Source organism: Scyliorhinus torazame, unplaced genomic scaffold (genome assembly GCF_047496885.1).
Source record: "Scyliorhinus torazame isolate Kashiwa2021f unplaced genomic scaffold, sScyTor2.1 scaffold_1639, whole genome shotgun sequence".
Lineage (NCBI taxonomy): Eukaryota > Metazoa > Chordata > Chondrichthyes > Carcharhiniformes > Scyliorhinidae > Scyliorhinus > Scyliorhinus torazame.
Genome location: NW_027309366.1, coordinates 5001 through 12500, shown reverse-complemented (window position 1 = coordinate 12500; position 7500 = coordinate 5001).

The window sequence follows — 7500 nt, the reverse complement described above, 5'->3', positions numbered from 1 at the left end:
TCGGGACCGTACCTCAAAGTAGCACTTTCCTGGGTACTTTCAAAGTGCTACCGCTGCCAGAAAATGTTCTAAAAATCGTGTTCCCGAAAATCTCCGGGCACCCCGCCAACCCCTCGTGACGCCAAATGCAAATGGCAAATCGGCGGGAGGTCGCCCGGTAGTCCATCCGAGGAAGGCGCTCCAAATCCCCGCAAATCGACTTTTTCAAAACCTCATCGGCACTACCGAGGGCAAGTGGTTAACCAGCTGTCCGAGACATTCGACCACAAATGCAAGTGGCAGCTCGGCGGGACCAATCCACTCCACCTTAGCGGGAACACCCCCACTCTGTCCTCGGTAAATCGGCTGGACACGACCTCATACACTTCCGAGGGCAAGTGATTAACTAACGGTAGGGTGCACTTTTCATATATGCACGTGCCCCATCGGCGGGACCAATCCACTCCTCCGTTCCGCTCTCCTGCAACCTTGGCCCCGGTAAAGCGGCGGCACAGGACCTCATAGACCTCCTGGAAGTCGCCAGAGGCTAAGTCCGACTGGTTTATGACTTGCCACTGCCTGGACCTGCCCCCACAGGCTAAGTCCGACTGGTTTATGACTTGCCACTGTCTCCACCTCCCTCCACAGGCTAAGTCCGACTGGTTTATGACTTGCCACTGTCTCCACCAGCCTCCACAGGCTAAGTCCGACTGGTTTATGATTTGCCACTGTCTCCACTGGTTCATGACTTGCCACTGCCTGGACCTGCCTCCACAGGCTAAGTCCGACTGGTTTATGACTTGCCACTGCCTGGACCTGCCCCCACAGGCTAAGTCCGACTGGTTTATGACTTGCCACTGTCTCCACCTCCCTCCACAGGCTAAGTGCGACTGGTTTATGACTTGCCACTGTCTCCACCAGCCTCCACAGGCTAAGTCCGACTGGTTTATGATTTGCCACTGTCTCCACTGGTTCATGACTTGCCACTGCCTGGACCTGCCCCCACGGGCTAAGTCCGACTGGTTTATGACTTGCCACTGTCTCCACCTTCCCTCCACAGGCTAAGTGCGACTGGTTTATGACTTGCCACTGTCTCCACCAGCCTCCACAGGCTAAGTCCGACTGGTTTATGATTTGCCACTGTCTCCACTGGTTCATGACTTGCCACTGCCTGGACCTGCCTCCACAGGCTAAGTCCGACTGGTTTATGACTTGCCACTGTCTCCACCAGCCTCCACAGGACAAGTCCGACTGGTTTATGATTTGCCACTGTCTCCACTGGTTCATGACTTGCCACTGCCTGGAACTGCCTCCACAGGCTAAGTCCGACTGGTTTATGACTTGCCACTGTCTCCACCAGCCTCCACAGGCTAAGTCCGACTGGTTTATGATTTGCCACTGTCTCCACTGGTTCATGACTTGCCACTGCCTGGCCCTGCCTCCACAGGCTGAGTCCGACTGGTTTATGATTTGCCACTGGTTCATGACTTGCCACTGCCTGGACCTGCCTCCACAGGCTGAGTCCGACTGGTTTATGATTTCCCACTGGTTCATGACTTGCCACTGCCTGGACCTGCCTCCACAGGCTGAGTCCGACTGGTTTATGATTTGCCACTGGTTCATGACTTGCCACTGCCTGGCCCTGCCTCCACAGGCTGAGTCCGACTGGTTTATGATTTGCCACTGGTTCATGACTTGCCACTGCCTGGACCTGCCTCCACAGGCTGAGTCCGACTGGTTCATGACTTGCCACTGCCTGGACCTGCCTCCACAGGCTTAAGTCCGACTGGTTTATGACTTGCCACTGTCTCCACCAGCCTCCACAGGCTAAGTCCGACTGGTTTATGATTTGCCACTGTCTCCACCAGCCTCCACTGGTTCATGACTTGCCACCGACTCGGCCAGCCTCCCCAGGCGAAGCGCGGGCGTTTGGTGACAATTCCAAGGCAGACCAAGGCAAACACGGCCCCTTGCGCGGCGGGGAGCCGTGCCCGGCCTCGGCGGGGCGTCGGGCCGCCGTTTGGAGCGCCGGCCGAAAACCCGAAAAAAGGGCGAAAATCGGAAAGAATTCGCGCCCGATCGGGCCGAGCGGCCGGCGGGGCGGCAGCCCGGGTCGGTCTCCGCAGACCTGGAGGCTCGAGGGGACCTTTCCGACCAAAGTCCATTTCTCGATTTTCCACCTCCTACCAATCTGCAGGTACCCCGCCAACCCCTCGGGACGCCAAACGCAAATGGCAAATCGGCGGGAGGGCGCCCGGTAGTCCATCCGAGGAAGGCGCTCCAAGTCCCCGCAGATCGGCTTTTTCAAAACCTCATCGGCACTACCGAGGGCAAGTGGTTAACCAGCTGTCCGAGACACTCGACCACAAATGCAAGTGGCAGCTCGGCGGGACCAATCCGCTCCCTTTAGCGGGAACACCCCCACTGTGTCCCCGGTACCACGGCTGGACACGACCTCATACACTTCCGAGGGCAAGTGATTAACTAACGGTAGGGTGCACTTTTCATATATGCACGTGCCCCGTCGGCGGGACCAATCCACTCCTCCGTTCCGCTCTCCTGCAACCTTGGCCCCGGTAAAGCGGCGGCACAGGACCTCATAGACCTCCTGGAAGTCGCCAGAGGCTAAGTCCGACTGGTTTATGACTTGCCACTGCCTGGCCCTGCCTCCACAGGCTAAGTCCGACTGGTTTATGACTTGCCACTGGTTCATGACTTGCCACTGCCTGGCCCTGCCTCCACAGGCTAAGTCCGACTGGTTTATGATTTGCCACTGGTTCATGACTTGCCACTGCCTGGCCCTGCCTCCACAGGCTAAGTCCGACTGGTTTATGATTTGCCACTGGTTCATGACTTGCCACTGCCTGGCCCTGCCTCCACACGCTAAGTCCGACTGGTTTATGATTTGCCACTGGTTCATGACTTGCCACTGCCTGGACCTGCCTCCACAGGCTAAGTCCGACTGGTTTATGATTTGCCACTGGTTCATGACTTGCCACTGCCTGGACCTGCCTCCACAGGCTAAGTCCGACTGGTTTATGATTTGCCACTGGTTCATGACTTGCCACTGCCTGGCCCTGCCTCCACAGGCTGAGTCCGACTGGTTTATGACTTGCCACTGCCTGGACCTGCCTCCACAGGCTAAGTCCGACTGGTTTATGACTTGCCGCTGCCTGGACCAGCCTCCACAGGCTAAGTCCGACTGGTTTATGACTTGCCACAGTCTCCGCCAGACTCCACTGGTTCATGACTTGCCACCGCCTCGACCAGCCTCCCCAGGCTAAGTCCGAGCGTTGCGGTGGCCATGCCAGTGCCGACGAGGTCTGATCCGGTCCCTCGCGCTCCGGAGAGACGTCCCCGGCCTCGGCGGGGCGTCGGGCCGCCGTTTGGAGCGCCGGCCGAAAACCCGAAAAAAGGGCGAAAATCGGAAGAAATTCGCGCCCGATCGGGCCGAGCGGCCGGCGGGGCGGCAGCCCGGGTCGGTCTCCGCAGACCTGGAGGCTCGAGGGGACCTTTCCGACCAAAGTCCATTTCTCGATTTTCCACCTCCTACCAATCTGCAGGTACCCCGCCAACCCCTCGTGACGCCAAACGCAAGTGGCAGACCAGCGGGACGGACCACCGGTAGTCATGCCGGGAATGAGGTCTCGGCGTCGGCATAAGGTGGGTGGATCGGACCCCATCCGGCCTACGGTTCTTTTTCAAAACGGCGCCCCCGGCCCCCGCCGGCGGCGGCCTTGGCGGCCGGGTGGGCGCCCCTCCTCGAATCGCCACCCTGCCCCGGGGTGAGCCGCTTCGCCGCCGCCCGGCGCCGTCAACAACCTTGTCCTGGTTTATGACTTGTCACCGCCGCTGGTTTATGACTTGTCACCGCCGCTGGTTTATGACTTGTCACCGCCGCTGGTTTATGACTTGTCAGCACCGGCGGACGGCCTCTCGCCGCCCTTTGGACGCCCCGGCGGCGGACCGTGACCCCCCACGGCTGGCCCGCGCGGGGCCCGCCACCCGCCCAAGGGGCGCCCCCTGCCGTTCGCCCACCTAACGCACGGCTGGAACAGCACCAAGCCCCGCAGCCGGCCAACGGCGGCACACACTGACCGCAGCCCACCGGAGGCACGTCGGGCCGTGGCCGTACCCCGCCCGACAGCGCCCCCTGCGGGCCACGGACCAGGCGGACGTTGGGACGAGACGATCCCCGGCCGAGGCGCTCTCTGAGCCCGCCAGGGACCGGTGCACCGCCGGCGGACGCTGCACCCGGTACACGAGCGCCCTCTGCCCGCCGGGGACCGGTGCACCGCCGGGGGAGTCTGCACCGGGCCCAGGAGCTCCCTCTGCCCGCCAGGAACCGGGGGGGACCGCCGGCGGAGGCTGCACCGGGCCCAGCAGGTCACTCTGCCCGCCAGGGACCGGGGGGACCGCCGGCGGAGGCTGAGCCCGGCCCAGGAGCTCCCTCTGCCCGCCAGGAACCGGGGGGACCGCCGGCGGAGGCTGAACCCGGCCCAGGAGGTCACTCTGCCCGCCAGGGACCGGGGGGACCGCCGGCGGAGGCTGCACCGGGCCCACGAGCTCCCTCTGCCCGCCAGGGACCGGGGGGACCGCCGCCGGAGGCTGCACCCGGCCCAGGAGCTCCCTCTGCCCGCCAGGGACCGGGGGGGACCGCCGGCGGAGGCTGCACCCGGCCCAGGAGGTCCCTCTGCCCGCCAGGGACCGGGCGGACCGCCGGCGGAGGCTGCACCGGGCCCAGGAGCTCCCTCTGCCCGCCAGGGGCCGGGGGGACCGCCGCCGGAGGCTGCACCCGGCCCAGGAGCTCCCTCTGCCCGCCAGGGACCGGGGGGACCGCCGGCGGAGGCTGCACCGGGCCCAGGAGCTCCCTCTGCCCGCCAGTGACCGGGGGGACCGCCGCCGGAGGCTGCACCCGGCCCAGGAGCTCCCTCTGCCCGCCAGGGACCGGGGGGTCCTCCGGCGGAGGCTGCACCCGGCCCAGGAGGTCCCTCTGCCCGCCAGGGACCGGGGGGACCGCCGGCGGAGGCGGCACCGGGCCCAGGAGCTCCCTCTGCCCGCCAGGGACCGGGGGGACCGCCGCCGGAGGCTGCACCCGGCCCAGGAGCTCCCTCTGCCCGCCAGGGACCGGGGGGTCCGCCGGCGGAGGCTGCACCCGGCCCAGGAGGTCCCTCTGCCCGCCAGGGACAGGGTGTAACGCCGGCGGAGGCTGCCTCCGGCCCAGGAGGTCCGTCTGCCCGCCAGGGACCGGGGGGACCGCCGAGGAGTCTCTGCCCGTCCCAGATACTCCCTATCCCTACCCCTAACCGTATCCCTAACCCTATCGCCTAACCCTAACCCTATCCCTAACCCTAACCCTAACCCTATCCCTAACTCTAACCCCATCGCCTAACCCTAACCCTATCCCTAACCCTATCCCTAACCCTAACCCTATCCCTAACCCTAACCCTAACCCTATCCCTAACCCTAACCCTATCCCTAACGCTAACCCTAACCCTATCCCTAACCCTAACCCTAACCCTAACCCTATCCCTAACCCTAACCCTAACCCTATCCCTAACCCTATCGCCTAACCCTAACCCTATCCCTAACCCTATCGCCTAACCCTAACCCTAACCCTAACCCTATCCCTAACCCTAACCCTATCCCCTAACCCTAAACCTATCCTAACCCTAACCCTAACCCTAGCTCTAACCCCATCGCCTAACCCTAACCCTATCCCTAACCCTAACCCTATCCCTAACCCTAACCCTAACCCTAACCCTAACCCTATCGCCTAACCCTATCCCTAACCCTAACCCTATCCCTAACCCTAACCCTAACCCTATCCCTAACCCTAACCCTATCCCTAACCCTAACCCTATCGCCTAACCCTAACCCTATCCCTAACCCTAACCCTATCGCCCCTAACCCTAACCCTATCCCTAACCCTAACCCTATCGCCTAACCCTAACCCTATCCCTAACCCTAACCCTATCCCTAACCCTAACCCTAACCCTATCCCTAACCCTAACCCTAACCCTATCCCTAACCCTAACCCTAACCCTATCCCTAACCCTATCGCCTAACCCTATCCCTAACCCTAACCCTATCCCTAACCCTATCGCCTAACCCTAAACCGAACCCCAACCGCAACCCCCAACACCAAAAGGCACCGGGCCGTAAGCCTGCACCCGCACCGGCAGTGCCCTAGCCCCCTCGGGGAAGAAGGGCTCCGTCTCCACACCGCACCCGCCCCAGCTGCGCTCTCTCCCCGCCACCGCCGAAGGCACACGATTTGAACCGCTCCTCCCGTCCGGGGAAGCACACTCGGCAGCACGCCTACCTCCTTCCCAACGGGACCAGGACCGAAGGGCACACAGACCCTCCACCACCCCACCAACGTGACCCCCAAGCCCGGGCACCCCCTTCAAATTCGCCCGCTGGGACGTGTATTAAGCCCGGCAACAGTTATTCAAGCAAAACCGCAGCCGCAAGTTGAAGTGACAACTCATTAACCAAAACAATATTGGGCAAGTCATAAACCACTTTCCACTCTGGACAAGTCATAAACCAGTTTCCTCTCTGGACAAGTCATAAACCAGTTGGACAAGTCATAAACCACTTTCCTCTCTGGACAAGTCATAAACCAGTTGGACAAGTCATAACCACTTTCCACTCTGGACAAGTCATAAACCAGTTTCCTCTCTGGACAAGTCATAAACCAGTTGGACAAGTCATAAACCACTCTCCTCTCTGGACAAGTCATAAACCACTTTCTTCTCTGGACAAGTCATAAACCACTTTCCTCTTTGGACAAGTCATAAACCAGTTTCCTCTCTGGACAAGTCATAAACCAGTTGGACAAGTCATAAACCACTCTCCTCTCTGGACAAGTCATAAACCACTTTCTTCTCTGGACAAGTCATAAACCACTTTCCTCTTTGGACAAGTCATAAACCAGTTTCCTCTCTGGACAAGTCATAAACCAGTTGGACAAGTCATAAACCACTTTCCACTCTGGACAAGTCATAAACCAGTTGGACAAGTCATAAACCACTTTCCTCTTTGGACAAGTCATAAACCAGTTTCCTCTCTGGACAAGTCATAAACCAGTTGGACAAGTCATAAACCACTTTCCACTCTGGACAAGTCATAAACCAGTTTCCTCTCTGGACAAGTCATAAACCACTCTCCTCTCTGGACAAGTCATAAACCACTTTCTTCTCTGGACAAGTCATAAACCACTTTCCTCTCTGGACAAGTCATAAACCAGTTGGACAAGTCATAAACCACTCTCCTCTTTGGACAAGTCATGAACCACTTTCTTCTCTGGACAAGTCATAAACCACTTTCCTCTCTGGACAAGTCATGAACCAATTTCCTCTCTGGACAAGTCATAAACCACTTTCTTCTCAGGACAAGTCATAAACCACTTTCCTCTTTGGACAAGTCATAAACCAGTTTCCTCTCTGGACAAGTCATAAACCAGTTGGACAAGTCATAAACCACTCTCCTCTCTGGACAAGTCATGAACCACTC